Source organism: Trachemys scripta, chromosome 2 (genome assembly GCF_013100865.1).
Source record: "Trachemys scripta elegans isolate TJP31775 chromosome 2, CAS_Tse_1.0, whole genome shotgun sequence".
Taxonomy (NCBI): Eukaryota; Metazoa; Chordata; order Testudines; family Emydidae; genus Trachemys; species Trachemys scripta.
In genome coordinates this window covers 1255565-1266345 of record NC_048299.1, presented here as the reverse complement: position 1 = coordinate 1266345, position 10781 = coordinate 1255565, and positions in this window count along the sequence as shown.

Here is a 10781-nt window from a genome sequence, read left to right as displayed (position 1 = left end):
GAGGGGAGCCAAGGGGGGGTCTGGGAGCTGATGATAATACTCAGCCCTCGTGCAGTGTTTCCCCTGGGCTGGGCCCGGAGGAGCCTGGCTCTCCCCAAGCGTGGGGCAGGAAAAGTGAAAGGACTTGGTCACAACACAGTGCCAGGAATCGAACTTGGGTCTCCTGAATCCCAGCCCTGTGCTCTAACCACTAGTCCACACTGCTTTCCTGTAGCAGGAAACTTCTTTTGGCTAAAACCCCCTCTGAAAGTGAGCTGGGCACATTGCTCGTGTAGAACTGGTCTCTGCCACCCGGAGCAGTGTCCCAGCTCCGCGCATCACAGCCTTCTCCTCTGGAGCTCCTGCTGCCCTGAACCTCTCCAGCCGCTTTCAGATCTCCTGGGGCTGTAGGTAGCCATCCTTGCTCCCATCCCCCTCTGTTTCTCGTGCACAATGGAAAATAAAGTTTGGCTGAATTCTGCTGGACTGGGCCTTTTTTTCCCCCCAAGCCAAAGGCAATTCAGGCAGCGCTCTCTCTCCTGCTCTCACAGCAGGGCTGTTCGCACTGGGGAGCCAGCATCTGCTTGAAAACGTAACTGTGCAGTGACGTCGGGGGGACGTGGAGCTGCCGGGATGGCGCAGCCGGCTGAATTTGCAGCTCACGTGTCTCTCTGGCCTTTGGGCGCCTGGGAGCGCCCTGCATGTCGGGGCAAAGATTGCCGGGCTCGGGAGAACTGCAGCCCCCTCCTCGGGGACGCTGCACTGGTGAACGGCTGGGGAAAGTCCCCCTGTTTTGAACGGCGTCAGCCCTTCTGCGTTAGGGGTTTGCACCGGGGTAGCTACCCAGGCGCACATTGCCCAAATGCAGCCAGGCCTCGCCCTCAGTGACCCGGGGACCACGTTGTCCACACTAACGCTCCCACCACCGTGGGCAATGCTAAGGCTGTGGTCTGCAAGGCCACAGAGCCGCTTCACCTCGGTAGGCTGGGAGCGGTGAACCGCCACGGGCTGCCCGCCTACCGTTTGGGCCAGGGAAGAGGGTGCCCCGAGGTTGGCCTGTGGTGGTAATCGTGCAATAGTCTGTGGCAAGGGGCTGTCCTGGAGGCAAGGGGAGGAGGAGAAATGGGAAAAAGGGACCCCGCTAGCAGTCCTCTCTGGTGTCCCTCCCATGCGCAGACCCAGAACAAGGAGAATCAGGGCTTGCGGCGCTATAAATGCCTGGTATAGCTAGGCCGGCAGCGCCCCCTAGTGGAGACACAGGGTGTGCCAACAGACAGATTTTTTTTCTACCACCACGTACCCCCATGTCCCTGAACGCCGTTCGCCAGGCCAGGACAAGGCAGGGAGGTCGTCTCTTTCACTGGACCAACCTCTGCTGGGGAGAGAGACGTGCTTCGAGCTTGCACAGAGCTCGTCGCGGTTGAAAGCTCGTCTCTCTCCCCAACAGAAGTTGATCCAACAAAAGCTCTGACCTCACCCAGCTTCTCTCGAATATCCTGGGACCGACGTGGCTACAACAACGCTGCACGTGAGCTCGGCTGCCAGAAGCATTTGATAGTTGCACCTACGCTGGGGGTTTTGCCGGCATAGCTGGGGGGGGTTCCCCCCACCCTGGCACTCCTGGCCCACAGAGCTATGCCGCCAAAGCTTTGTAGTGTAGTCAGCTTGCGTGTGACAGACACTTGGGAAAATGCAGCGGATGCATCTGGGGAAAGACGATCCAATGGGAGGGAGAGATCTAGGAACCAGCAATGACTGAATGGGATGCAGGGGAGGGAGCAGGCAGCAAATTAGACCCGAGTTTGCAATGGGATATGGCTGCAAAAAAGGCCGATCCGAGTCGCCAAATCACATTGCTTGGCATGGCCAGTACCCACCCCGATCTCTTTCCCCTTCCCTTGTCTGCCTGCTTTGCTCTCTGCGGGGCAGGGCCTGTGCCCTACGCGGGTGGTCCTGGAGCCAGTTGTTAGGAGCAGCATTGAGGCGCAGATGGGAAGGCGGCCCCGTCCTGGAGCAGGGGTGGGTCCTAACCCCTGGAGTCCTGTGGCCAGCTTTATGCGTGGCAGAGCGGACACCGCTGAACTGGAAGACCTTTAGAGAACAACCTGGGGGCTGGAGGAGCTGAGCTCTGAGGAATGATTGTGTGTGAAATGTGTAGTTTGGCTAAACAGGGACTACAGGACTCCCCTGCCTCTTCTAATGTGATGCTTAGAGAACTTTGCAGTTCTGTGGCACAGGGCAGACACAGCTCCCGTTCTGTCCTGCTCTCCAGCAGTGGGTCAGCCCTTCACCACTAAAGACCATAAGAATGGCCAGAGGGTCAGACCAAAGGTCCATCTAGCCCAGTATCCCATCTTCCGACTGGCCAGTGCCAGGTGCTTCAGAGGGAGTGAACAGAACAGGGCCATTCATAGAATCATGAATCATAGAAGATCAGGGTTGGAAGGGACCTCAGGAGGTATCTAGTTCAACCCCCTGCTCAAAGCAGGACCAATTCCCAACTAAACCATCCCAACCAGGGCTTTGTCAAGCCTGACCTTAAAAACCTCTAAGGATGGAGATTCCACCACTTCCCTAGGTAACGCATTCCAGTGCTTCACCACCCTCCTAGTGAAATAGTGTTTCCTGATATCCAACCTAGACCTTCCCCACTGCAACTTGAGACCGTTATTCCTTGTTCTGTCATCTGCCACCACTGAGAACAGCCGAGCTCCATCCTCTTTGGAACCCCCCTTCAGGTAGTTGAAAGCAGCTATCAATCCCCTGTGACAGACCCAGACCAGTGGGGTACAGGAGTCTGGTAGAGGGCAAATATACTGGTCACTGGATGAGTAGTTTTCTGTTCCCTGAGTGACCAGAGAAGGGGCTGCACTAGAGTAATCAGGAACCTGCTAGAACCAGTTAAGGCAGGCAGGCTAATTAGGACACCTGGAGCCAATTAAGAAGAAGCTGCTAGAATCAATTAAGGCAGGCTAATCAGGGCACCTGGGTTTTAAAAAGGAGCTCACTTCAGTTTGTGGTGTGAGGAGCTGGGAGCAAGAGGTGCAAGGAGCTGAGAGGGTGTGCTGCTGGAGGACTGAGGAGCACAAGCGTTATCAGACACCAGGAGGAAGGTCCTGTGGTGAGAATAAGGAAGGTGTTTGGAGGAGGCCATGGGGAAGTAGCCCAGGGAGTTGTAGTTGTCATGCAGCTGTTACAGGAGGCACTATAGACAGCTGCAGTCCACAGGGCCCTGGGCTGGAACCCGGAGTAGAGGGTGGGCCCGGGTTCCAAACCTCCCAATTGACCTGGACTGTGGGTTCTTCCAGAGGGGAAGGTCTGTGGGCTGTTCCCCAACTCACATGGTGAATCTCTAAGGCAAGAAAATCTGCCAATAAGCACAGGACCCACCAAGATAGAGGAGGAACTTTGTCACACCCCCCCTCACTCTTCTCTTCTGCAGACTAAATAACGCAGTTCCCCCCAGCTTCTCTTATAAATCATGTGCCCTAGCCCCCTAATCATTTTCGTTGCCCTCCGTGGACTCTCTCCAATTTGTCCACATCCATTCTGTAGTGGGGAGACCACAACTGGACCCAATACTCCAGGTGTGGCCTCACCAATGGAGGGGAATAATCACTTCCCTCGATCTGTTGGCAGTGCTCCTACCAATACAGCCTAATATGCCATTAGCCTTCTTGGCAATAAGGGCACACTGTTGACTCATATCCAGCTTCTCGTCCACTGTAACCCCTAGGTCCTTTTCTATAGAACTGCTGCCTAGCCACTCGGTCCCTAGTCTGTAACAGTGAATGGGATTCTTCCATCCTAAGTGCAGGACTCTGCACTTGTCCTTGTTGAACCTCATCAGGTTTCTCTTGGCCCAATCTTCTAATTTGTCTAGGTCACTCTGGACCCTATCTCTACCCTCCAGTGTATCTACCTCTCCCCACAGCTTAGTGTCATCTGTGAACTTGTTGAGGGTGCAATTAATCCCATCATCCAGATAATTGATACCGGCTGCCAACTAGACATTGAGTTGTTGATCATTACCAATTGAGCCCGATGATCTAGCCAGCTTTCTATCCACCTTATAGTCCATTCATCCAGCCCATACTTCTTTAACTTGCTGGCAAGAATACTGTGGGAGACCATATCAAAAGCTTTGCTAAAGTCAAGATATATCACATCCACCACTTTCCCCATATCCACCGAGCCACTTATCTCATCATAGAAGGCAATCAGATTGATCAGGTATGACTTGCCCTTGGTGAATCCATCCTGACTGTTTCTGATCACCTTCCTTTCCTCCAAGTGCTTCAAAATGGATTCCTTGAGGACCTGCTCCATGATTTTGCCAGAGACTGAAGTGAGGCTCTTTCTTCCCTTTTTAAAATATAGGCACTACATTTGCCTTTTTCCAATTGTCTGGGACCTCCCCCTATCGTCATGAGTTTTCAGAGATAATGGCCAATGGCTCTGCAATCACATCAGCCAACTCCCTCAGCACCCTCGGATCCATTAGATCTGGACCCATGGACTTGTGCATGTCCAACTTTTCTAAATAGTCCTTAACCTGTTCTTTCACCACTGAGGGCTGCTCACCTCCTCCCCATACTGTGCTGCCCAGTGCAGCAGTCTGGGAGCTGACCTTGTCCATGAAGACAAAGGCAAAAAAAGCATTGAGTACTTCAGCTTTCTCCACATCATCTGTCATTATGTTGCCTCCCCCATTCAGTAAGTGTCCCACACTTTCCCTGACCTTCTTGTTGCTAACATACCTGTAGAAACCCTTCTTATTACCCTTCACATCCCTTGCTAGCTGCAACTTCAATTGTGCCTTGGCCTTCCTGATTACACCCCTGCATGCTCGAGCAATATTTTTATACTCCTCCCTAGTCATCTGTCCAAATTTCCACTTCTTGTAAGCTTCCTTTTTGAGTTTAAGCTCACTGAAGATTTCACTGTTAAGCCAAGCTGGTCGCCTGCCATATTTGCTATTCTTTCTGCACATCGGGATGATTTGTTCCTGTGCCCTCAATAAGCCTTCTTTAAAATACAGCCAGCTCTCCTGGACTCCTTTCCCCCTCATATTAGCCTCCCAGGGGATCCTGCCCATCAGTTCCCTGAGGGAGTCAAAGTCTGCTTTTCTACGTCTGTGTTTTGCTACTCTCGTTTCTTTCTTTTGTGAGGATCCTGAACTCAACCATCTCCTGGTCACTGCTGCCTACGTTGCCACCCACTTCTACTTCCCCTACCAATTCTTCCCTGTTTGTGAGCAGCAGGTCAAGAGGAGCACAGCCCCTAGTTGGTTCCTCCAGCACTTGTACCAGGAAGTTGTCCCCAACACCCTCCAAATCCTTCCTGGATTGTCTGTGCATTGCTGTATTGCTCTCCCAGCAGATGTCAGGGTGATTGAAGTCCCCCATTAGTATCAGGGCCTGGGATCTGGAAACTTCAGTTAGCTGTCCGAAGAAAGCCTCGTCTACCTCATCCTCCTGGTCTGGTGGTCTATAGCAGATGCCCACCACAACATCACCCTTGTCGCTCTTGCCTCTAAATGTAACCCAAAGACTCTCGACAGGCTTTTCTCCAGTTTCATACTGGAGCTCTGAGCAATCATACTGCTCTCTTACATACAATGCAACTCCTCCACCTTTCCTCCCATACCTGTCCTTCCTGAACAGTTTATACCCACCCATGACAGTGCTCCAGTCATGTGAACTGCCCCACCACGTCTCTGTTATTCCAGTCACGTCATAGTTCCCTGACTGTGCCAGGACTTCCAATTCTTCCTGCTTGTTTCCCAGGCTTCTTGCATTCGTGTACAAGCACCTAAGATAACTAGCCGATTGCCCTGCTTTCTCAGTATGAATCAGGAGGCTTCCCATCTTGTATCCTCCTCCTTTTGTTTCCTCCCAGTATCCCACTCCCCCATGTGAAAGTTACTAGTGACCCTCCCTTAACAGAGCAGCCTTTATGTCAACCAGTGGCCATTAGGGGGAAGCAGACACTTCAAGTACACAGTAGCCTGAACTTTTCAACTGTCTTCCCTTCAAAGCCTTAAGGTAGTTGAAGCTGGTCCCAAGCCGGTTTTCACTGACCAGATAGCAAAAGCATGGGTCTGACAACCACCAATCAAGTGTTAACACGGCAAGGACCTTTGTCTGAATGTGTATAAAGGATCTGTAAAATGTGTGTAAGACAGAGTCTTTGTACCAAGGTGCAAAGCTCTCCTTTCTTCTGCAGAATAAAGCAACTCTTCCTTATCCCTGTCTGGCTGTTATTGGCTCTCAGCCAGGTGGACCCGATATTTCGGTAACACCCACTTACCTCTGGGTTTAGGTCACCATCCCCCGGCAAACCTAGTTTAAAGCCCTCTTCACTAGGTTAGCAAGCCTGCCTGCAAAGATTCTCTTCCCTCTCTTTGTTAGGTGGAGCCCATCTCTTCCTGGCAGTCCATCTTCCCAGAACAACATCCCATCCAAAGCCCTCTCTCCGACACCACCTGCATAACCACGCATTCATCTCCACAATTAGATGTTCCCTACCTGGGCCTTTTCCTCCACCATGGCTCCCCCCCAACCATGATGCCCTGGATGGTTGCCCATGTGACCCACTCATACGGCTAGCCCTTGTTGCAAGTAACAGTCATTGTGAATTCAGCCTTTTTCACACTTATGAATTATCATTATGAAGTTTTATAATTTGCCTTTGGTCCAAAACCTGATCAGACCTGGGGCCTGGCTGTGCTAGGTGCTGTACAAACCCGGGGGCGTGGCCCTTGCCTGGGCTGGCTTAGAGCCAGAAAGAAAGGCAAAGCATAGGAAAGAGGGATGGAATATGCAGGCAAAGTGACTGGTGGCAAATGTCTTGTGACTTCCACGTTTGGTTATTTAAAAAAAAATATGTGGGTCTCACAGAGGCTGAGGTGTGGGGAAGGGTGGAGGGGAAAAGCTAACAGGAGCAAGGGAGTGGGAAAGAGGATGGGGCGTGAGGTTAATCCAAGAGTGGGAGGGTGAGGCCAGCAAGAGAGGGACTAGGAGGCAGAGGGGAGGTTGGTGCACACAACCAATCAGCAGAGAAGAAACGACATCCACAGTCCGATAGCACCACTGGTGTCCAGGTGTTGGGCCGGTGTCTCCTGCTGGGGGAAAGGCCTCTCTCCCTGCCCTGTTCTTGCTGGTGGTCTGCTGGTGGGGGCTGGGGGAACCTGCTGCCCCTGGAGAAGGGGTGCTCCAGGTGGCAGGGGCAGGGCAGGCTCCAGGGTTTTCGCCGCCCCAAGCAGCCAAAACAAATAAAAAAAGCCGCAATCGCAATCTGCGGCGGCAATTCGGCGGGAGGTCCTTCACTCCCAGGCGGAGTGAGGGACCGTCCCCCAAATTGCCGCCAAATACCTGGACCTGCCACCCCCCTCCGGAGCGGCTGCCCCAAGCACCTGCTTGAGAAGCTGGTGCCTGGAGCCGGCCCTGGGCGGGGGGGTGTCCCAAACCAGCCCTGGTACCTGTGGACATATCCCTTATTCGTAAATATTCACTAGAAAGTTTGTACAAACCCTTTTCTGCCTGGGGATCTTTCCCAAAATCTTCACTGCAGGCTATTTCCTATTCATAGCATGTGACTGGGTCACAAGGTAGTGTTTCTGCTCCCTGATTGGTGGTGTGAAACGTACTAAACTGGAGACACATGACTAAGGAATTGCAAACGCTCCTGTTTGTCCACAAGCCCCTCGCTGCAGCTGGCGCTGGGTGTTTGTAGGAAGCACAGCCCTTCCCTAAATATTCCCGGGAAGAAAAACATTGCTGGTACCTTGGCGCTATAGGCAGCTGCCTAGGGACACCAGGCTGGTGCAGCGCCCGGTCATCGGCTGCGATGAAACCTGGGGCCTCTGAAGCTTAGTGCAGGAGCCTCTAGTGCGTGAGCGAAAAGCTCCATTGCTCAAGCTGTGGCGGGACTAGGTGCCCCTGGACGGGGACAGAGCGACACACCCAGCAGCCCTGGGTGACACGAGCACGGGCCGAAGAACAGGTTTTAAACACAGACACAGGGTACTAGCGAGGTGCTGCCCCAGGGCTCGATCTTGCACAGTGCCGAGGAATCTGGTGCTTGACACTGTGCATTTGAATGGTCATGTGACCTACTGACTATCCTCCTTTTGCCTTTCTTTGTATTTTGCATATTAACCTATCATTCGCCCTGGCTACTTTTCTTTGATTGCGTGAATAAATCCTGCTATACAGCCAGAGATCCCGCTGTCAGGGTCTGCTGTGCAGGAAAGCCAGACTCATGCCTTATTCACTGAGTCAGGAACAGAACCAAAGTAGGTCCAACCCACTCCCTAATTTGCACCCACAATTTTGCATATGCAAATTTTGGGGCACCTAAAAACTCTGTCTTGCGTGCACAGGAATAGCACTGACACATCGTCCAGGGGAAGCCTGGGACTGGGGTCCCAGTTCTTAGACTGGTGTAGCCTCTAACATGCTCTAAGCTGTGCCAGGCCATAGGCTGGAGCTGCCAAGCGCAAATAACGGAGCTGTAACCGCCTCCACGCTGAACCGCCTCCTGCACTCCTTGCTGCTAGCCAGAGGGAATATTTATATTCAGAGTAGCTGCCACCCCCATCTTCTACCTGCTATTCACATGGCAACATCATAAGCAACTTTCTGATTAGCGTCAGCCTGAACACTGTCTCGTTTGGAATGACCTGCATATGATTCCTAGCTCGCCCTCCCCCAAGGGGAGTTGGAAGTGGTTGGGCTGGATTGTGTTCAGTTGTAAGTGGCTTCTCTCAGGAACAAATTCTCAGTCTTGCTTCAAAGCCTAAATTGCTCGTCAGTTGGAGCCAGGTAGATATTTCTCTATGCGATGCAAGCTAAAATAAGGACCGAGTTAGTAATAAAGACCTGAGTCCCTCTGTGGATTGGGGATGTTATTACTAACCTGGTCCACCTCTTAGCCTGTGCCCCAGAGGCCTGTCTACACAGCAGCTGGGAGCGTGCCGCCCTGCCCAGCTAGACAGACCCGCGCTAGCTGGGTTTGAGCTCGAGTGCTACAAACAGCAGCATGGACTCAGGCTTGGTCTATACTACACAGTTAGGTCGACACAAGACAGCTTGCGTCAACCTTGCTGTGGTCACGTCTTCACTTGAATTTGGCTCCTGCTGATGTCGGAATCTCTCTGCGCCGATCCTGTCACGCCACCTCCCTGGGCGGCGTTGAGTCACGGTTGCTGTAGTTAGGTCGACGCAGTGTCCATGTAGACATGGCATTGCTCACATCGACTGTTACTGGCCTCTGGGAGCCACCCACAATGCCCCACGCTGACAGTACAATTGATACAAGCGCTCCTGGTGGGGACGTGCACCGCCGACCCAGAAGCCAAGTGTGGTCTATTGTACTAGCAATACATGGCTGGCTGGCTGATTTCAATGTGAGTTGTGGTGCTCAGAACCCCTGACAATTTGGCTCAGTCTTTGAACTTCCCCAACTCCCATCTATTACACATGGAACGTGGAAAATATAGAGAGAGTCTTGTCACTCTTTAGTCCAACGGGTGATGGGTTCACTAACAGAAACCAGACAAGGAAACCTCACGAGGCAGAGGGGAACCATTCAGCTTTCAAGCTCTGGCCAGAAGCTTTAGTATAACCATTTACCACAGGGTATTTCTCCCAGCCAGTCAACACAGGAATCGCCAGACCTGCTCACATCATTGGCCCGTCCACGTGCGTGTCGCCTCTGCTACAACGGCCAGTGCCAGATACTTTGGCGAAGAGTGAGAGAAACCCGATGTAAGCAGTGTCAGGATGAGCTCTACCCTAACATCTGGTGGTGAATTATGGTGAGTGTGGAAAAGAACTTCAGAGGCTGATCTTGTTTGCATAGGCACACCCAGCCACCTAGCATGAGCCCACAGCAACCAAAAGTGGTTACTTTGGCTGGTGTGGGATCCCCAGTTTCTCTGTTATTGGGGCAGGAAGAATAAAGTGTTGTTACCCTGATTATGTGAATCAAGGCCAGTGGAACTGATGTATGACAGAGGGACTCACCATTAACTAAGTAGCACTCGCTAGACAAGGGGCATGGATTCCAAAACCAGTGAACTGAGAGAGGCTGGGGACAGGTATTTGTAATGGGTGGTATGGGTCCCTTTTGAGGGACTGAAACACCAATTGTATCTGCGTCTGTCTCCAATGTTCAATGTCAGAGCTAATTTTGATTACATTAGAAGTCTAGTATCAGAGGGGTAGCCATGTTAGTCTGGGTCTGTAAAAAGCAACAGAGTCCTGTGGCACCTTTAGGACTAACAAATGTATTGGCGCATAAGCTTTTGTGGGTGAATGCCCACTTTGTTGGATGCATGTATGAAAGCTTATGCGCCAATACATCTGTTAGTCTTAAAGGTGCCACAGGATTAGAAGTCTAGTTACAGGCTGCTGAGCTGAATTCCCTTTGGGCTAATGGTGCACCAGCACTGGGGCTCCCCTACTACAAACTGAAATCACTGAGTGCTGTATTAACTAGTGGGGGAGCCTGAAGATATATTGCTGAGTAGAGCTGAGCAGCTTGTAGCAGATGGGGCAGTTGGCTTTGGACCCCGTGTGCCCCCCTTTCCCCCCCCCATCTCCACTCCGGGGTAAAACTCTGCAGAACTTTTGAACTCCTGGGGCTGCACTGACCAGGGACAGAGACTTTTGGGACTTTGGGTGATTTTTGGGTTGCTGGACTCAAGAACCAAAGGGAAGGAACATGGCCCAATTTGGTGGGGTGGGTCTTTTTGCTCATGGTTTGTGATAGGAATTCTGTTTGTGCATTGTTTC